Consider the following 22,986-nt stretch of genomic DNA (forward strand, 5'->3'; position numbering starts at 1 on the left):
AGGAGTGCCTAGAGCAATCTCTATAACATCTATTATCAAAAGCAGAGAGAGCAAGTGATCTAGCAAAGGATGATAATTAGGTCTCTGCAAATAAGGAATGCAAAGCACATGTGAAGGTAGACTCTCCATTTGAACTGGAATGATACTTGACTATAAAGAAACCAAGGATAGGTTGATCCTAATATACTCAGCATCACCCATCTTTGCCTTTATACTTCGATAGCAACAACCAATTTTTGTGAGTGCATAAACATGAAAGTATTGTTTCACATATGTACACCCATATATTGTGAGGGGGGTCACTAAAAGAAAAAGGATTTTTAAATTACGACTTTGACACATTTTTTACATACAGAAGGGTCTCATCTAAAGGGGTTATTCATGGATTGAATAGAAAGAGGGTGTGATTTATTCATGGAAATTTCATAGATAAGGGATTTTTTAAATAGGCATTGAATGCACATGATAGGGAGGGTTTACATATAGTGAACGACTTGAGCCCATATGCATATACACACATGTAAACACACATACACACATATATACATACACAAATACATACATACATACATATAATATAAAAAATAAATAAGTAAATAATAATTTAGAGAGATTTACAACATAATCAAACCATAGATATCCTAACATAGGTTTTCTAGCACACTTATGATCATGTGGATATACATATTAAAAAACACAATGTATACTTGCATTTGAATGTTCTTATAAATGTGAAAATATATGCAACCATTTTAGGGTTAAAGACCCCATGCTCCATCTTCTTTGGGCTTTTATACACTCTTGACCATGTGTGATCATCGATCTTGGCCTAAGTTCCAAGCCTTGCTCTAACCTTCTCTTATTTTCCACTGCCTTGTATTTGACCATGGCTCTCTAGGTAGAGTGCCTTTCAGATCCTTTCTTGAGTCGACTGGTCTATAATCTCATATACATGTGCCTATACGTATGCATTGCATATGCACATATCTATGCATAGCTAATAAATATGTGTTACATGCCTATGCATACATGTATGCATACGTGCATATGTATATGCATCGACTATACACAAGTATATGCTATACATAAGCATACGTAAAGGCTATACACATGCATATATATACATTGCAATACAGTTTACAACTCACTTTTGCAATGCTAATAGTGATGCCCGTAATGCAAATAGTGATGGTGTCCTAAGAAAAAAACAATGTAAAAAATTCGAGCACTGCATTTTAATAGACTAGTTGCAAAAGAGAAAAAAGCGAGAGTAAGAGAGCTCAAATTTGAGAGAGAGAGAGAGCGGGGGGGGGGGGGGGGGGAGCTCATAACGGCCATTGCCACCGTATGCAAAGAAGAAGGAGAGGGGTGAAAGGAGAAAAGGGAGGGAAGCCACAAAGGTGAAGAGAAAGGAGGGAGATGCGAAGGCTTTCATCTTTGAGCCTTTGAGGTAGGTATACTGCCTCTGTTTTCCTTGTTTTTCTATTTCCTTATTTTCTCTTTTTATTTTTGTATGTGGAGAGATGCATTGAGAGAGAGGGAAAAAGAGAGGGAGGGAGTGAAATAGAGAGAAGAAGGGAGGGAGAAGAAGAGAGAAAGGGCTTTATGAAAAATAGAGAGAGGGAATGAGAGAAAGAGAAAGAGGAGGGAAACAAAGAGGGAGAGGGAGGGAGGGGGAGAGACAAATAGAGAGATGGAGAGAGGGAGAGAAACAATGAGGGAGTGAGAGGGGGAGAGAGAAAAAAAGAAAGAGAGAGAGAGGAAGGGAGAGGAAAAATGATGGAGAGACAGAGACTAATACACACACACAGACAGACAGAGAAATAGAGAAACAAAGAGAGGATTAGAGAGGAAGAGAACTAGAGAGAGGGAGAAATGAAATATAGGGATGAGAGAAAATAATGGAGAGAGGGAGGGACAGAGGGAGAAAGTGGGGAAGCGATAAATTGAGAGAGATAAGTACATTGGTTGTTGTAACATAGACAAAATGGACAATGATGATAATCATGACATTCAAGATCAAGGGGCGTATCTCAATCAATGTATCCCGTGCCCTTGCACTAAGTGCATGCTGGTAAATCGACAAAAATGTTACTTATCTATAGACCTTGTACAACACTTCGACGAGTTACAATCAGAAATCATTGACCAAGTAGTCTTAGACTTTGAGTTAATGGTAGAAAAAGTGTATACCAATCATGCTATACATTCAAATTATATTTGAATATCACATACAATAATACTAAATCATCCATGAAAATGTTTGTAGAGAGGTTTCGTTTCATCCCAAGGAATGCACCTATTGCAACTTGTAATAAGAAGAGTTTGAGGGTGTGCAATGGATGGAGTGCCTTAGCTGATAAACCCAATTGGAGGACACGCTGCTAACTAGCCCTTGATAACATAAGATATTAGGGGCGTTTCAGATCTTTCTCCAATCTTATAGCCCGAGATGGAGGCAATGATCGATGCATTACCACCCATGGATAATGAGTCATCTAATCCATTGAGAGAGGAAGCATTCAAACCATTATACAATGGGTGTCAAGTATCTCTCTTAAATATGTTATTTGTGCTCCTAAGTGTACATGCAAAGTACAAATGGAGTGATGCAAGTGTGGCTGAGTTGTTCAGGTACATACTACACTCTTTTATCTTTGACTCCACTATAAGAATGGTTTTTACTTTCTTCAAGGGTCTTCGGGTTTTTTTTTCAAGTTGCAAAAATATCATATATTGCCACCTAGAAACACAATGCCTGAGTCTTATGATGATATGCGACTAGTGTTACAGAAGCTTGGCTTGGACTACAATAACATTCATGCATATGTCAATGATTATATGCTATTTTGAGTATTTTGAGGAGATTACGAGACCATGCAGACATGCCCAAAGTATGATGCTCACAAGTATCAACAAGAAATGAAAGGAAAAACCATCTCTTAAATATTCTCAGACACTTTGCACTTATATCACATATTTATCATATGTTTTACACGTCAGGCATGGCAAGCTTGACAACATGACATGCACAAAATAGATCCATAATGGAATCCAACGAATACCAACAGACTTGCAAGCATGGAGTTACATTGCTTACACACTCACTCCCTCACACTCTCACACTCCCTCTCTCAAGCACAAGCTCAAGAAAGCAAGAAGAACAAGAAGAAGAAGAAGAGGAGAGCCACTTTTGGCCACACACAAGAATGAGCTTCTCATTCACTTTTCAACTTTATATACAAAACCCTAAATACCTTTTGGGCGGTCATCCCCTTATCCCCTTTTTTACATGGCCGACTGTGGCCTAGGCTCTTTTTCCCATTGTCCTCCTATCTTCCTAGCTTCCTTTACACCACTCGTCTACCTTTACAAATTGCATGGGTGTGAGCCCGGCACTCTTAAAATAAATCATGTTGCGCCTTGCGCTTTTTTACAATAGTATAGACTCATACTTTTTTTCCTGCTCCACCTTTCCAAGCTTTGCACAAGAGCTAAGGATACTTCAGCTCAGTCTTGCTATGGATAGTGTGAATCCATTCGGTCTCCACTCAACTTTATACAGTGTGTGACTAGTAGACCTTGTAAACTACAACATCTCACCACCATGGCTCTCTACAAGGAAAGGACACCTAATCCTTAGCTTACTTGTTCATGGGCACTATAAATTCAAAAATGTGAACATCTATCACTGCCCATTAGTTGATAAGCTCAAGATTTTGTGGGAGGAGGGATTGCTATGGAAGACATGAACAAGCATATTAGTAGGTGGTTTGCGTTAATATACGAGCTGTCCTTACTGTCAAGAATTGCATGGTGGGGGACTTGCTTGAGCTATTGCACCAAACACACACCATATACACAAGAGGAAGCTCAGTCAAGAACATAAGAAGAGAGATTGTAATATCTCCCCCCCTTGTGCCCCCTCGATGCCCCCCACGTGCATAAGAACACCCCCTTCTTATTTTTTAAAAATTAACTTAAATTTTTTTACTCTCCCTCTCTCTCCCCTCTGACAGCATGTTGGGGAGAGAGAGAGAGAGAGGGAGTAAAGAGAAGGGGGGGCATGCAGCCCCCCAATTGGAAGGGGTGGCGGCCCTGAATAGCCATCTCCCCCCCCCATAAACCACCTCCTCCCCCACCATATAAGGGGAAGCCCCCCCCTTCTCCCTAGTGGTCTTTGACAGCAGCCCCCCCCCCCCCCCCCCCCCCCCCCCCCCCCCCCTCGTTGTCTATGGCAGCCCCCCCTCCCCCCCATTATTGACATTATTATCATCTTGGTCTTCCTCCCCATTCTCAGCTCGACGCCATCCAGAATTTTCTCCCAGCCAAGTGCCAATTTCGTAAATGATTTTTTGGTGCTCTGTCTCATCTCACATGTCGTCTTATACACCTATGGCTTGCAGGTTGCTTTGCATGAGCCTTGGAGATAAAGGCCTCGTAGATGATGTTAATCTAATTCACAATCGCAAAAGATAGGATGCAAGTGTCGAGAGGGATGAATTGGTTCTCTCAGTCTCCCACACTCGAGAGTTACATTAGCTTTTGGCTAACATCTCTAATCACGCTAGAGTCTGTCTCTAGACGAACACTAAGCACAACACACAGACGTTAGCCTTGAAAGATGGCCTTCGCCGATCCTCACATTGGCTTCCGGGGCGTTGGATGCGATCATGTTTGAGATTCTAATGTGAATTAAAAATATAATCATGTGTGAAAAATCGTTTGCAACTAGTTGTAAAACATGCTACGACATGTTACACTAGCTAAAACATGGGGCATGTGTATATGTTTTGAACTATGTGGCATCCGATGCTGCCATCATTATTAAAAAGTACATCTAAATTGTTCTAATTTCAATTTAGTCGATGTATTGAAGCCTCCTACGAGAGACTCGGGTGAAGGACACAATTTGTTGTGAAGGGAATTCCCTTGTGGGAGGGAAGGACTGCTAGTTGCAGGGAATTTCAGCACACCCTCCACCTGCCCTAGCCCCGATTGCGATGGCCTCAAAGCACCACACGAGAGGAGCACACGCAGGAGTAAGAGGAGCGCATGTAGGAATCCCCACCTGGAGCGCGAAAGCCGATGATACCCCTCCTGCGAAAGTTCAGGTTCCATCAAATTCACCCTTTTTTTTCCACATGATATGGGTGCACTAAGTATAAATTCGCATAGGGTAGTTTTAATCACATTGAAAATTTACTATAATTGAACGCTTTGTTTTACAAAGATCATAGGAATGTTCGGGAAAGTTTTAGATCGCATCACAAGGTACTTATATTTCCCGCAGCATCATGATGAAAGGCTGTTGCATTCATGAATATATGGTTCATGTGTTAAAAGATACACTCATGCAATAATGTCCTAGTCGCATTGCGCACATAGGTTAAATATATATTGCGATACTCACATGCATTGGAAGGTTTGCATTGGGTAACTTACATTGGCAAGAATCGAGTCATGTTGTACACAATGCATTTGTGCAAAAAAAAAAACCCTTGTGAAGACCGTAAATAGGTTGATTCATAGGAGGATTAAAGAATAGGGAGTTGCTATGGAGAGGAATAAAAGGGTTAGATTTTTGCATAAGCAACTGCATTCTATTTCGTGAGACTTGCATGGGAAAGAAAAATGTTATGTTTTTATTTCAATATCATTGTAACTGTACATGGCATAACCTGCATGCGTAAAGAACTTGCATGCATAAGTAAATGTATAAAAAGGAAAAGAGTTATAATTTATTTAATGAAAAGCATAGAGGATGCAATACGCATGAAGTGATAGCTACAATCAATATGAAAAGATAGACGCTTGCAGAGTTAATCCAATGATCTCGCACTTCGATCATTCTATGTTGCGAGTAATGAAAGGGTACCAGGCCTTAGGACATGAATACTAGTAATATCGACAAAAGGGATGTAATGCCTCAAGGTAGGCACTTCTACCTATCTCGAGCAACTAGTCTACAGGGTCAGATGCTATTGCAACTAAACCATAAGATGCTACTACTACATCTTAGGCCAAGGGAGGCGAGACCTAATTACAAACTAGATTTGTTAAGAAGTTGAGTTGGTTCCCTACTACAACTCTCTCTCTTGGGGACTGATTTGTCAAACTTAGAGAAATTGTGACTTTCCAAGAAGCAAGTCGACCAACTGAGGACGATGGGGTTGTTCATGATCTATTTTACAAGGAGACCTAAGGTAAGGACAATTGGGGTTGGTAGGGTACAAACCCTAACCCAAAGAAAAAGGAGAAACAAGCAACCTAGCTTGCCAAGCCCTTGGAATCTCTCCAAGTCGCGAATGATCCAGGATCGAATGCTAGGAGCATTCGGGAAGAAGGAATCACACCTTAGCAGTTGGTTGTGCGAATGACCATTGAAATGATCGTGATTGTACACTTAGGTACATTGCTTGAACTTCTTTGCTCAAGGAACTAATTCAAGGAAAAACACTTAATTCTTTAGGTTAATAGCCTGGAGGGAGAGGCAGGTTCAGTTACCTTTGACTGCCTGCTTGGCCCTATCTAAGGGGGTTGATAGCCATGCCGGGAACATGGACCGAACCTGCCGCGAGAGGTCTCTCCATGGGTGCTGCTTGGAGCGGGAGGATGCTTGGGTGCCAGGGGAGGCTCTGGCCGTAAATTCCTTGCCTTCGGATCCCGCATAAGAGGCCGACGTGACTCGAGATGGGATCTTGAGGCCCGTGTATTAGTCTACAAGCGGAACTTGGAGCAGCAATCCTGTTGATTGCTGGGATAGCTTTCGGGCAAGATACTTGATGTATTTTCAAGACTATGATAAATAAAGGCCAAATATTTGGAAAAGGAACTTGCTTGATATTGTTTTTTTTAATGTCAATGCCTAAGTTGCATGAAGGAACCTATGTTTAAATTGATTAATTAAGGAAGCTGCTTTTGCATGTCAAACATAATGTGGCAGGTAATTAGATAACTAAGCAACTCGAGGAAAGTGCGGTGGACGTGACTTGGGTTCATCCTACAGAAGGGTGGTCCTGGTTAGCTGGGAAGTTTTCTCAAAAGATGTGAAAACGATACTGAGAAGACCTAGAGTCAGTAGAGCTAGAATCCCGGTTTATGTTGTTTTAAGGGAGCGGAATGGGACTATGCCTTATGGGCAGAGAGGTTGAGCTTCGCATCCCTCTCATTTCCCATTCTCCATGAACCAAGTGCAGCATAAGTCCACTTCGATGCTATTGTTCCCACGCAAAGTGGTTCATCTAGAGCTCGACGCTAGCTACTCCCTAGAGACTTGGCTGATAGGAAAGAAACCTTAACTCCAAGTCGGTCCTAAGTGGGAACGACCGGATACTTCTGCTTCGGGGCAGACTCGGGAAGACCTAGATCGCAAATCCCGTGACATTCCTTGCGAGTGCCAGGTGGCGCTTTCTAGATTCTCTTCTCGATGGACTGCTAAGACGTGTCCCACAAGTGGACAAGCGGACACATCATAGTTGGTATCAGAGCGAACCAACGAGATCTAAAGATTACATGGGAATGTATGGTAAGATGTTAACATAAAGAATCTTATTGTTCAGACGCAACCCCAAGTGCAGGTTCCAAATCCGAATCCTGCACTAAGTCTTGCTGTGGCTGAAGAGAAGAAATTCATTCTCAAACAAATTAAGCCACCTAAGTTTGATGGCAAGGAAAGGAATTTTCAAGCCAACACCGAGATCTGGATTGAGTCCATGGAGGACTATTTTGAGGCAGTAGGAACTACACCTACTAACCAAGCCATGCTCGCCAAACTTAAGCTTACAGGCGAAACGAGACTTTGGTGGAAACAGTGGTGCAGAGACCAAGTGATCTCGGAGGGGACAGTCACTTGGGATAAGATTAAGGAAGCTGTGCGAGAGAGGTATCTACCACCTGCCTACTGTACACAAAAGATGAATGAATTCTATGACTTGAAGCAGCTAGGATTATCCCTTGAAGCATATTATTCGAAGTTTGTTTCACTCCTAAAGTATGCACCCCCAATGGATATGACACAAAAAGTGTCAAAATTCTGTATTGGGTTGAATACACCCATAAACACTCGATTGGAATCAATGCGCCCAACGGACCTACAAGATGCACTCATTCGAGCTGCTTCAATAATATAGGAGATGCAAACGAAACCAAGGAACAATAGGATTTGGCCTTACAAAGATCAGAATAAGGGCATGGCTAAGGCTCAAACTAAGAGAGCACAGGGTTAGAATCAGGGTCAAAGAAAGAAAGTTACAATCAATGCTATCAACAACTTTGTTCCAACACAAAGAAATGATCTCAACCCACGTTGTTTCCATTGCAAGGAGCTCGGACACTTCAAGAGGGGGTGTCCCAAGCTTGGCAGAGGGCATCGCCAAGGGCAATTCCAAGGTCAAAATAGAGCCACTCATGGCCAAGGAACCACCGTTATGCTAGAGGGAGAACCTCCAGTGTCTCCAAAAAGGAGCTGGACAATGAACAAGATCCATCCATGGATGCTGACATTGAGAGGGCAACGGTTCACACCACTCTTCACAAGAAGGGTCCAAATCGCCAATTCTCGGTGATTCAAACTCCATTAGAATATCAAGGTAAAAGCTTCAAAACCTTGATTGAGTGTGGCAGTACACATTCCTTCATTTCACCAATTTGTGCAAAAAGATTAGAGATAGCCACAATAGATGCACCTACTTTACTTGTGGAATTAGCAAATGGTCGTGAGATCACTTATACTAGGCAAACTGCTAAGGTGAAATTCCTATTGGGTGGGAAGCCAACTTCTGTGAGATTCAGGGTAATGAACCTAGGTGTCCACTAATGCTTACTCGGAATGGATTGGCTAATATCCAATGATACCCACATCCACTGTGGGAAGGGCCAAGTTTCCTTCCGAAATTCTGAAGGGGAACTAGTCACGACTCAAGGTGAGGCTGGTAAGCCAAAAATACAGTTGGCAAAAGCAACACAAATAATAAAAGGTGTTCAAAAGGGTCCACCTGTCTATCTGATTAAACTGAATAAGCTAGATCAGAATCAGGAATCTGGAGAAGAACCTTCATGGTTAAAGGAATATGCATACGTATTCCGTGAAGATCTGACAAAACTTCCTCCCCAAAGGGAAGTCGACCACGAAATCAAACTTGTGCCAGGAGCTGCACCGGTCACAAAGAGGCCATATAAAATGTCCATCCCGAAAGCTATCAAACTGAAAGAGAAACTCAAGCAACTGTTAGATCAAGGCTACATCCGTCCTAGCAGTTCTCCATGGGGAGCTCCAGTGTTGTTCCAAAAGAAGAAAGATGGAACGCTTTGCCTATGCATTGACTACAAAGGGTTGAATCAAGCAACCATAAAAAACAAATATCCCATTCCAAGAATAGATGAATTACTTGACCGTCTTCAAGGGGCAAAGATCTTCTCAAAGATAGATCTCAGATCTGGATATTATCAGATAAGGATCAAAGAAGAAGATATCCCAAAGACTGCATTCAGTACAAGGTATGGACATTTCGAATTTCTAGTGATGTCATTTGGGTTGACGAATGCTCCTGCTACCTTCAACAGGTTAATGCAGGATACCTTTAGGCCCTATCTTGATGACTTCGTACTTGTCTTTTTTGACGATATCCTAGTCTACTCAAAATAGGGAAAGGATCATGAACCCCATCTTCGCATTGTTCTTGAAACAATGAGAGCACACAAGCTTTATTCCAAGAAGAAGAAGTGCGCATTTTTCAAGCGACAGATTGAATATTTGGGATTCATTGTATCGGCAGAAGGAATTTCAGTAGATCCAGCTAAGGTTAGAGACTTTTTGGAATGGCCAACACCAACTTCTGTCAAAGAAATATGTAGTTTTCTTGGATGGACAGGGTGGTACAGAATTTTCATCAAAGATTATGCTTTGATTGCAGCCCCTCTGACTGATCTACTAAAGAAGCAAGTAGCAATTGTATGGTCACCTACTGAACAGACCAGCTTTGACAAACTAAAGCAAAGCTTAGTATCAGCACCCATCCTGAAACTTCCTAATCTTAGTAAGGATTTTGAAGTGGTAACTGATGCTAGCGCATTTGCTTTAGGATGTGTACTTATGCAAGAAGGTCATCCCGTAGTATATTCTTCAAGAAAATTGAAGAGACATGAAAGGAATTATGCTAACCACGACATGGAGCTATTGGTTGTCACCCATACTCTCAAACTTTGGAGACATTACTTGCTAGGTAACAAATTTTCATTAGTAACGGACCACAAGAGTCTTAAATGGATTTTCACCCAGAATGAGCTCAATATGAGGCAACGTCGATGGATCAAAGTGCTGGAAGAATATGATTTTGAAATCAAATATAGGCCTGCAAAAGAGAATGTGGTTGCCGATGCACTCAGTTGCAAGGCATTTCTAAATTCTCTCATTTTGCAAGATCCATCAACAGCAAGATCTCTAGCCACAAAGGTATCAATGCCAAACAACCCGATTCTTGAGCTAGCAAAAGAAGAGGCATGTCATGACCCAGTCTATCAAAAAATGCTAAGGGAGATCCCCATCAAGGATCAAGACCCGAAGCTAAAGATGAAGTATCAAGAATTCTCCATCAATAGTGGGCTTGTCTACTTTAGGACGAGATTATGTATCCCTGCAAGCCAAACTCTCAAGCAAAAGATACTGTGGGAAGCCCATGACTCCCCTTTCTCAGGGCATTCTGGTTATGCCAAGACCCTTAATACAGTCAGAAAGAGCTATTATTGGGAAAGGATCAAGGGAGACGTACTCAAATATGTCACGGAATGTTTGTCTTGTCAACACATTAAGGAAGAACATGTCAAAATGCCTGGGAAATTGCAACCACTTGATATTACACAAATGAAATGGGAGTTCATTATTATGGACTTTATTGTTGGCTTACCCCAAGTTCAGGGAGGATATAACTCTATTATAGTTGTAGTAGATATGCTCACCAAGGTCGCACATCTCATCCTGTCAAGACGAACTATAAAGCCTTAGACATCGCAAGATTATTCATCAAGGAAATATTCAAGCTTCATGGGTTACCCAAAAGAATCATTAGTGATCGTGACTCTCTTTTCACATCACACTTCTGGAGGGCTATCTTTGAGGCTATTGGAATCCAACTCTGTTTCAGTACAGCTTACCATCCCCAAACTGATGGTCAAACAGAACGAGTCAATCAAGTCATTGAAGATATGCTTATTAGGGCATACTGTTGTCGCGAACCCAAAAAGTGGATTCAATACTTACGCACTGGTGGAGTTTGCCTATAATGCTTATTACCAGCAGAGTATTCAGATGACCCCTTTCCAAGCATTGTATGGGCATGATTGTTGTACCCCTTTTAACTTCTCAGATCCAACCTTGAGGGTAGAAGCTTCAAGGCAGATGCTGGAAGACATGGATGATCAAATCAAATCAATAAGATAAGACATTCAAGCTGCCAACACTACAAGATATAGGTCTTATACCGATGTTAAAAGTGACGAAAATGTAAATAACAAAATTTCCCCCCGTCGTTGCAAAAAGCGTCGTTATTGGCGACGCCATAGAACAACCAGTATTAGCATCGTTATTGGCGTCGGTATCAGCGTCGCTGATATCGACGCCAATAACAACACTGATACCGATAGTTTGCGACGATAATAACGACACCAATAACGATGCGAGCAGTAAAATTTACGACGCTAATAGTGACAGTAACAGGGAAAAACATTGTTTTGTGGCAGGACAGCAAGCTGCCCTGCCACATATAGCACTATGCGCTTTATTTGAGCCATACAAAATAGTTTCTGCACTGTGTACAATGCTCATGCAAATAAAAATAAAGTATACTGAAATCATAACACTAATACATGAAATAAATACATAATCGCATAATAAAAGTGATTGGTACAATCATGACAAGATATCACTTATACATAGAAAATGTCTACACAAATCAGGTGACCAAAAAAGAAAGGTGTGTGAGCTCCAGGGATCCAAGGGCAAGATACATATCCTCGCCATCCGAAAGCTCATCCCGCTGCAAAGGAGCATCGAACGGACTCAACAAAAAAAGAAACAACAACACATCAGTCCATCATACAATAATGCATTCTAGTTAAACATGGTAACTACGGACAAGAAAGATGAGTGACTTACAGGGCCGCCGCGTCTATACAATCGGTCGATCAATAAAGTGAGACCGTGCCTCTCTGCATATCGAGTCTCAAGGCTGGTCAGATTGCGATTTGTAATGGAGTGTTGCAAAGAAAACAAAATACTAACTGTTAGAAACATGACTGTCAGTACAAAGGATATTGCAAAAGATAAATAAGCAAAACAAAAGAAAAACTTACAAAGTCCTCCAAATATATCCTGTGGTTGCCACTCCCAAGATGATGGACCACTTCGACCTCGAGTCGTGCCCTCACTGCCTCGCGCTGCTAACTCCAACGTCCTAGAGAATCTGTAGCCTCCTCCCTCAGTCGGCACCAGTCATCTGCGTCTAACCACTCGGGCTTTGCAGACCTACTCTTGAGTGCCTTGCATGCCTTCGATCGTCTGTGTGACATATATGTACATACGCAATCCATTATCCAGCCCGTAGAAAATCTATCTACTGAGGTTGGAACAAGAAACTCCTCATGCAAGGATGCTACTATGTAGTCCTTGCTCCCCTTCGGTATGTTCTTCCAATGATCTAAGACGTTGTGCCGAAAAACTTGTTGGCACAACTCTCTCATGCGAGCCATCACCCTCCTCCCCTTATCATTCATGATGATGGCTCCTGGCCTATCATCGACTAGATATGCATATCCCCCTAGGGTATGCCTAAGATGGGTCCTCTCCCATCTGCATCCACGCTCCTGGGCATATCTAGGAAACCCCTGTGCATCCGGTGTATCGACCGGGGTAATATCTGTCGGAGTGGAACCCATAGGGATGCCACCTGTAGATGGCTGAGCAAAAGCTGGAGTAAGTGAAGTAGACGTCCCCATAGGTGTGACAAATCCTGGAGGTGATGCAACTCCAGTTGAACGACGAGACGGAGACACCGCATTCGTGCCTCCACAGCATCCACCTAAGCGTGAGCCATGCTCCTTGGAACTGCCACGAGAGCGAGGAGTCGCACTTGTATCCCGTGCCGACCGCGGGCTCACTGCCTCCATATCTCTGCAGCATCCCCTTGACCCTGAAGCACTCCCTCCCTCTGGCCCAAGTCTGGAGCATCGACCTCGTTTGCTCGAAGCTGAAGCATCCCATCGCGCTGAAGTAGATCTAGCAGAGCGGCCTGACGATGTCCGAGATAGCTCCTGGTCTGCCACGTCTCTAAATCTTGCGATCTGGTCTGAAGACATGCACGTGAAGATATCCTGCAACTCCTCATCACTCATCCCTCGATTCATCCTGAAAATGTCACCTACACAGACAAAAAATGATGTTAGAATAATCAATTTAAATCATACAAAGCATAGCAATATAAATCCTAAAAAAAAGATCTCACTTAAAATGCATATCTTATGTACCCTTATAAGCGATTGGTCAACAAATTGAGTAAGTGGATGCTCCAAGTATGAAGTATCCTATGGTTCCATGTCAATCTCCTGACATAACTCCGCATACACTGGAAGGTCGATAGACATGTCACCACAAAAGGATGAGTCCACCTCATTCTCAAAGAATTCTTGGACTCTTGTATTTTCATCATTGTTAGTCGATGCTGGCTCCAAGATTTCGGTGGCCTCCACCCCTTGCAATATCCCCTCTATTTGCATATTGTCTTCATCTATGCTCGGAACATCGCTTTGATCATATACTCTCGCACTTCGGGGAGTTGAAGGTATAACATACCACCATCGAAGTTGTTGTGGGTTTGGATAGAAGATTACCTATTCACAAACATGTACAAGAGAGTTTAAACTATTGTGACATGTACCATGTCGTAATACAATTAAGAAACAAATGAGTCCATGCACCTGTTCACAATGGGCCGGCAACACAAAGGTGTCGCGCAAATCCATCCATTTTTTCTCAAAATCTATTTCGAGAAATCCAAATGGACCTCGTCGAACTGTTGCTTGAGCTCCTCCAAGTACCACTTTGAACCACTGCACATCGAATAGGATCATGGAGAAGCTACGATAATCCACCATAATAATACTTTGCAAGTTCCCAAAATATTCCATCTCATCTACAATCCTGTTTGGATCTTTTGCTCGTCATCGGCTCTCTTGCTCGAACCTTGCCATGATACCACAGTCCATTGTGGAGCTCATTTTGTCAATACGCTCCACACGAAAATGTCGTCCGTGTAACCACGCTGCACTATATATTTTGTACAGTACATTGAAACACTCAAATTAGATGTCGCATATAAAATATAGATACGAAAAATCCTAAACTCCTCATCACCTTTGGACTACATCCCCTCGAGAATTCCCACTCCTCCATCGAGACCTCTACCCCTTCGCGAGACACTGTGGTCAAAGCTCCATGCAACCATCGCGTTGACATGAACCGCAACATCTCCTCCATGCCCTCGGGATATCGAATCAATCGATGACGCATACTATATCGCAATTTAGATCACGCTTTCTCTCGATCTTGCCTAGCGATCTGGTACTTGGCGAGCCACATCTCCATAGAGGCATGGTGCAACATATAAAAGTGATTCACCTTCTCCTCCATTGTAGCATCCATTCTTTTTTCTACCCCATTTCCAACCACTATATCTCCAGTCAGTCTATCATCATCCTTCAGTGACCATAGCATTTTGTTGTTTGGATCCATCGTTGGTAGCCATTGTGAAATATACACTAGCGCCTCAGACACCAACCAACCTTCAACCATGCTACCTTCTGGCTGAGCTCATTGTCACACAAAGCCTTTCAGGGTTTTCATGAAGCGCTCCAAGAAGAATATCCATCGTGTATGGACAGGTCCAGCAATTTTCACTTCATCTACAAGATGCATAAGAAGGTGGATTTATATCGTGAGCATGCTGGAGGACGTCTTAATCTCCTTCTATGAGATCCATTGCACAAACGTCGACAACCTATAAATGGCCCCACGTATTTCTAGAGTAAGACATCCTGCGATCGCAATCGGTAGTACAAACTACCACAAATGAGAAAGCATTATGAATAACGGCTACACTCCAAATAGCAAAATGCGCACGCCAATTACAATCCATTCGTAGTATAAACCTGACATATCTTATGCCAGTCATAGGATCTTAGCCCTAATAATTGGTCGTCTTTAGAAAATGCAGACCTGAGAGAATGCATCATACCTGTTGGAGTGCGGATAGACTTGACTACTTGCTTCACAATGCGCTCTTCTTTAGTGGACAAAACCCAAGGATTGCGAGGTAGCTGCACGCGACCATCAGCACTCGACTGTGGCCAAAGCACCTCCATCTTACCTATCTCCTTCAAATCCATTCATGCCCTTATAGTGTCTCTCTTTCCTATGATGTGGTTCCATAGCAAGTTGCCCACATTCTTGAAAATATGGATGGGATCCAACAAGTGGTTAACCTGTAAGTGGGTCCAATATGGCAACTCGTAGAAAATTGAGAACCGCCACATTCCGTTTGGATGTGACTCCACGTGGACCATTTTCAGCTCGTATCAGCTTGCGGCGTTCATAGGTGTTGGAGGTCGTCCAAGAAAACCTTCCCTGACACTACAAGGAAACGCATGTATAGCGACAGCGTGTAGCGACACAGGAATAGTGGCATCGCTATTTGCGTCGCTATTAGCATTGCATTTGCAATGTAAATAGTGACATCCCACAGGAAAAAAAAAGAGGGCTGAAACCCGAGCACGTTTCGCGCATTTTGAGACATTTCGAGAGGGAGAGCGAGAGAGAGAGCAACCGTTTTGCATAGAGGGTGAGAGAGGGAGAGGAAAAAGACTTTTCGCCGCCGCCGCCGCTGTTCATGAAGGAGAGGAGGAGCCGCCGCCGTTCGCGAAGGAGAGGAGGAGCCGCCGCCGTGAAGAGGAGCCGCCAAACCCTCACCAAAACTTTACGATGAGTCCATTCTCTCTCTCTTTTACTTGTTTAGGGTTTAATTTGTGTATATTGAGAGAGGGAGAGGAAATGAGAGAGAAAGAGAGGGAGAGGGAGAGGGAGGGAGAGAAAGATAAAGAGAGGGGGAGAGAAAGAGAAAGAGAGGGAGGGGGAGGGGGAGGGGGAGGAAATGAGAGAGGGAGAGGGAGGGAGAGAAAGAGAAAGAGAAAGAGAAAGAGAAAGAGAGGGAGAGGGAGAGGGAGAGGGAGAGGGAGAGGGAGGGAGAGTGCATTCTCTCTCTCTTTTAATTTTTAAAATATAATTTGTATATATATATTGAGAGAGGGAGAGGAAATGAGAGAGAAAGACAGGGAGAGGGAGAGGGAGGGAGAGAGAGGGAGGGAGAGAGAGAGAGAAAGAGAGGGAGATGGAGAGGGAGGAAATGGAAGAGGGAGGGGATGAAATGAGAGAACGAGAGGGAGGGAGAGTGTATTCTCTCTCTTTTTTATTTATTTTTTGTATAATTTGTGTATAATGAGAGAGGGAGAGGAAATGAGAGAGAAGGAGAGGGAGAGGGAGGAAATGAGAGAGGGACAGGGAGGGAGAGAGAGATAGAAAGAGAGGGAAATTAAAGAGAGGGAGAGGGAGGAAATGGGAGAGGGAGGGGGAGGAAATGAGAGAGGGAGAGGAAAGAAGAGAGAGAGAAAGAGAGGGAGAGGGAGAGGGGAAGAAAATGGGAAAGGAAGAGGGAGGGAGAGGGAGGGAGAGAAAATGAGAGAGGGAGAGAGAGAGCGAGAGGGAGGGAGAGGGAGAGGAGGGGAGACGAAAATATAATAGAGAAATGAGAGGGAGAGGATAGAGAAAAAATGAGAGAATGAGAGGAGAGAGAAAAAGGAAATGAGAGAGGGAGAGGAGAGAGAAAAAGAGAGAATTAGAGGAGAGAGAAAAAGAGATAAGATGTTAAACATAATAGGAAAAGAGAGAAAGAGAGGGTGTGGGTGAGGGCGAGGGCGAGGGAGGGAGAGGAAATGAGAGAGGGAGAGAAAGAGAGAAAAGGAAATGAGAGAGAGAGAGGAGAGAGAAAATGAGAGAAAGATCATTATTTCTAATGGAAAAAGAGAGAAAGAGAGGGTCAGGGTAAGGGAGGGAGAGGAAATGAGAGAGGGAGAGGAGAGAGAAAAAGAGAAAAAAATCATTAAATCTAATAGAGAAAGAGAGAAAGAGAGGGTCAAGGTGAGGGAGGGAGAGGAAATGAGAGAGGAAGAGAAAGAGAGAAAGGTAAATGAGAGAGGGAGAGGAGAGAGAAAAAATGAGAGAGAGAGAGAGGAGAGAGAAAAATCATTAAACCTAATAGGGAAAGAGAGAAAGAGAGGGTCAGGGGGAGGGAGGGAGAGGAAATGAGAGAGAGAGAGAGAAAGGGAAATGAGAGAGAGGGAGAGGAGAGAGAAAAAGAAATGAGAGAGAGAGAGGAGAGAGAAAAAGAGAAAAATCATTAAGCCTAATAGGGAAACAGAGAAAGAGAGGGTAAGGGTGAGGGAGGGAGAGGAAATGAGAGAGGGGGAGAAAGAGAGAAAGGAAAATGAAAGAAGGAGAGGAGAGAGAAAAAATGAGAGGGAGAGGAGAGAGAAAAAGAGAAAAAAATCATTGAACCTAATAGAGAAAGAGAGAAAGAGAGAAAGAGAGGATAAGGGTGAGAGAAGGAGAGGCAATGTGAGAGAGGGAGAGAAAGAGAGAAAGGAAAATGAGAGATAGAGAGGAGAGAGAAAAATCATTAAACCTAATAGGGAAACAGAGAAAGAGAGGGTCAGGGTGAGGGAGGGAGAGGAAATAAGAGAGGGAGAGAAAGAGAGAAAAGTAAATAGGACCTTACAATAAGCTCATCCAAGGCTCATAGAGGTTAGGCCGATCCTCAACAAACCTAAGGGATATATGGCTAGAGAGCCCTAGCATACTTGTGCCTCCTAGCATAATGTTCTTCTTGCAAAGAGACCTCTCATACATGGGGCTTGTCCTAGCCTCCACCACGCAAATATACAATGAAGGCAATCAGCCTATCAATATGAAAAACATTCATTTTTCATAACGTAATCCCAAAAATAACTTTGGATATTCCATAAAAATCAATCTCTTCTTAAAAAGACAAATATAGAAAACTAAAACAGCATCATTCATATATATGCTTCGCAAAACTAAAACAGCATCACCACAAGATCTCTTAGGAAACTCGTCTTCAACTATCAATTTTAATTTATAAATATAATATAAAATCACTTTGCAAGGAAGGACACTCTCTTATCATTAACCCTCTTTCTTCCTTAAAATAGTATTAAGAACAAATTTATGCTCTAACCCTCATATATTTGAGCATAATAACTGTTTTAAGGGTTATTCCATGAGTAGTAGTAGTATATATGTAACCATCAAGCTAGAGATCATGCTTTGGTATCTGTGGAGATCCCAATCTCATGCCCTTATAGAGATTGTAGTGTGCAATAGTATGGAGAGAAGATGGGTGAGTTGTAAATGGTAAAGAAGAATTCTATTGATGATGGAGAGAAGATGAGGTGAACCGCCAATCCTATTCTTCGTGAGTGCAACCTACCCATAGTCATGGTCGTCGTGGTCATGGTCGTGGTCGTGATTGTGGTTGTGATCGTGGTCGTGGTCATGGTCATGGTCGTGGTCGTGGTCGTGGTCGTGGTCATAGTCGTGGTTGTGATCGTTGTAGTCATAGTCGTGGTCGTGGTCATGGTCGTAGTCGTAGTCATATTCGTAGTCGTGGTCATGGTCGTGGTCATGGTCATAGTTGTAGTCATGGTCGTGGTCATCGTAGTCGTGGTCATGGTCGTGGGTCATGGTTGTAGTCGTCGTAGTTGTAGTCGTGGTTGTGATCATGGTCGTGGCGGTGGTCGTAGTCGTAGTCGTAGTCGTGGTCGTAGTTATGGTCATAGTCGTAGTCGTAGTCATAGTCGTGGTGGTGGTGGTGGTCGTAGTCGTAGCCGTGGTCGGTGTCATGGTCGTAGTCATGGTCGTGGTCGTCATAGTCGTAGTCATGGTTGTGGTCATAGTCCTAGTCGTATTCGTGGTCGTGGTCATGGTGCTTGTGGTCGTGGTCATGGTCATGATCGTAGTCGTAGTCGTAATCATGGTCGTGGTCATCCTAGACTTGGTCATGGTCGTGGATCGTGGTTGTGGTCGTCGTAGTCGTAGTCATCGTTGTGGTCGTAGTCGTGGTGATAGTCATCGTCGTAGTCGTAGTGGTGGTGGTGGTGCTAGTCGTAGCCGTGGTCATGGTCGTGGTCATGGTCGTGGTCGTGGTCGTTGGTCATAGTCATAGTCGTGGTCGTAGAAAAAGAGAGAGATGGAAGGAGAGGATAACAATTTTAGAAAAAAAAAGAATGATAACAAAAACAAATTGTTTATTGTAATGTGGACAAAATGAAAAATGATGAAGGTCCTATTGTTCAAGATCGCGAGGCGTATCTTAATCAGCGTGTCCCATGTTCTTACTCTCAATGCAAGCTGGCAATTAGACGAAAACGTCGATTGTCTATAGAACACGTACGACGATTTGGCGAGCTTCAATCTAAGATAATTGATTAGGCGATTGCGGATTTTCAGCAAACGGTAAGAAAAGTTAATATCAATCATGCATTGTACTCACAAGCTAATTGAATACCATATACAATAAGATTGGGTCTCGTTGGCAAATTTTCTATCCAGGGAGGTGATGTCTTGTCCCAAGGAGGAGTGCATCCTTTGCGGCCAATTAGAAGAGTTCGTGGGCGTGCAATGAATGGAGTGCATGAGCCAATCCACCACTTGCAAGGCCAATCTATACCATCAATGCCAGAGGAGACATGCAACCTTCCAGACCTACTTACAAACTTGGAGCCTGAGATGAGGGCAATGATCGATACATTGATTCCCATTGATGTCGAGACTTCTGATCCGCTTAGAGAGGAAGCATCCATACCATTATATGATGGGTGCCGAGTATCTCGCCTGAAGACGCTGCTTGCACTCTTAAGTGTGCAAGCAAAATACGGGTGGAGTGATACGAGTGTGACCGAGTTGTTCAGGTACCTTATACATACACTTCGTTGATTTTTTTTTCGGCACTGTTATTAAAAACATTTATGCTTTTTCAAGGTTTTTATGATTTTTTAAGGTTATTAAAATATCATATATTACAACCTGAAAATACTATGCCTGAGTCTCGTGATGATGCACAACATGTTTTATGAAAGCTTGGCATGGACTACAATAACATCCATGCATGTATCAACAATTGCATACTGTTTCGAGAAGAATATGAGACTATGGAGACATGTCCAAAGTGTGGTGCTCACAGGTATCGACAAGACTTGCAAGGGCAAACCATCCCTCAAAAAGTTCTCATACACTTTTCGCTTATCCCCCACATAAACCACATGTTTCGTACGTCCGGCATGGCAAGCTTGACAATGTGGTATGCGCAGAATAGGTCCACGGATGGAGTTCAACGAATATCAGCGGATTCACGCGCATGGAGCCACATTGACTCTACCTTCCCAGGATTTGCCCAAGAGCCAAGGAATCTTTGGCTCGGTCTTGCAATGGACGGCGTAAACCCATTCGGTCTGCGCTCAACTTCTTATAGTGTGTGGCCTATAGTCCTTGTCACCTACAATATTCCTCCATGGATTTCTATGAATAAAGGACATCTCATCCTTAGCTTACTTGTCCCCGGTCGCTACAAAGTTAAAAATATGGACGTGTATCTTTGTCCATTAGTCGATGAGCTTAAGATTTTGTGGGAGGAGGGGGTCACCGTGCAAGATATGAGCAAGCGCGATGATTGGCAGTCAGCCAATATTCGAGCCATTCTCATGTGGATGATGCATGACTTTCCAAGATTCGGAGAGTGCTCAGGTGAACAGGCCTATGTTCTCATTGGTAATATCTATATTTTATCTCGTTCAAGCAAGTATTCACTAGGTTGTGGTGTTGGAACAGGTCTGGTTACCTCAGGTTATCATGCATGTTCATTGTGCGGGCCACAGTTAGACTCCCGAAGGTCACGAACCATGAAGAAGATGGTATATCAAGGACACACTGCTTTCATGCAAGAGGATCATGAACTCAGGGAAGGTTTCCTTGGATGACCTTCAATACATATGAACGTCGCAAGCTGGTACGAGCTGAAAATGGTCCATGCGGAATCACATTCAAATGGAATGCGACGGTTCTCAATTTTCTATGAGTTGCCATATTGGACCCACTTACAAGTCAACCACTTGTTGGATTCCATGCATATTTTCAAGAATATGGGCAGCTTGCTATGGGACCACATCACAGGAAAGAGAGACTATAGGGGCACGAATGGATTTGAAGGAGGTAGGTAAGATGGAGGCGCTTTGGCCGCCACAGTCAAGAGCTGATAGTCGTGTGCAGCTACCTCGCGCTCCTTGGGTTTTGTCCAATAAAGAAGAGCGCATTGTGAAGCAAGTAGTCAAGTCTATCCGCACTCCAACGAGTATGATGCGTTCTCTCAGGTTTGCATTTTCTAAAGATGACCAATTATCAGGGCTAAAATCCCATGACTGGCATAAGATATGTCTGATTTGTACTACGAATGGATTGTAATTGGTATGCGTATTTTGCTATTTGGAGTGTGTCCATTATTCATAATGCTTTCTCATTTGTGGCAGTTTATACTACCGATCGTGATCACAGGATGTCTTACTCCAGAAATACGCAGGGCCATTTACAATTTGTCGACTTTGGTGCAATGGATCTCATAGAAGGAGATTAAGACATCCTCTATCGAATCCACGAGGCGGGGAGCAGTGGAGACGGTCTGTCTCTTTGAGAAATACCTGCCCACCAGCATGCTCACGATACAAATCCACCTTCTTGTGCATCTTGTAGATGAAGTGGAGATTGCTAGACCTGTCCATACGCGATGGATATTCTTCTTGGAGCACTTCATGAAAAACCTGAAAGGCTTTGTGCGACAACGAGCTAGACTCATCCTTTTGTGGTGACATGTCTATCGACCTTCCAGTGTATGCGGAGTTGTGTCAGGATATTTACATGGGACCATAGGATACTTCATACTTGAAGCATCCACTTACTCAATTCGTTGACCAATCGCTTAAAGGGTACATAAGATATACATTTTAAGTGAGATCTTTTTTTTAAAGGATTTATATTACTGTGCTTTGTATGCTTTAAATTGATTATTCTAAAATCATTTTTTGTCTGTGTAGGTGGCATTTTTAGGATGAGTCGAGGAATGAGCAATGAGAAGTTACACGATACCTTCACATGCATGTCTCCAGACCAGATCGCGAGATTCAGAGATATGGCAGACCAGGAATTGTCTCGGTCTTCGTCAAGGCGCTCTGCTAGATCTACTTCTGCGCGATTGGATGCTTCAGCTTCAAGCAGACAAGCTCAATCACTACAATAGAAACGAGGCATAGACGTGCATGTTAGACGTGCAAAGTCGGGCGCGTCTATCAGAGCGTCTATAAGTGTGTGTAAATGTGCGTGTAAATAGACGCAAATTTTGCGTCTATATATCCACGCAAATAGATGCTAATATAGATGCGCTAGTAGATGCACAATTATTTAACCACCTAAAATTAGCAATTCACATAATTAAAAAACCAAAGTTAATAATTATTTAACCACTTGAAATTGATTCTGAGCATGCACATGTCCGCATGATAAAAACCATAGAATTAAGAATACACATTGAATCATTGAATTAAAAAAATAGAGTTAATAATTACTTTTTCATTGCTCTCTAATGAATGGCAGTTCCTCCAGTTGACAAGCTTGATATAAGTAATTAGCGGCAAGCGACAGAAACCTTACAATTACTAGTAAGCATTGCAATATGTATCTCGTAATTTCTCTACGTACTTGAAGATGATAAAAGATACTTCCTTTTTATTATGGAAAATTCAATTTAACTTTAAAATTGACTA

Source organism: Lygodium microphyllum, chromosome 28 (assembly GCF_053477565.2).
Source record: "Lygodium microphyllum isolate KBCC chromosome 28, Lygodium_microphyllum_v1.1.10, whole genome shotgun sequence".
Taxonomy (NCBI): Eukaryota; Viridiplantae; Streptophyta; class Polypodiopsida; order Schizaeales; family Lygodiaceae; genus Lygodium; species Lygodium microphyllum.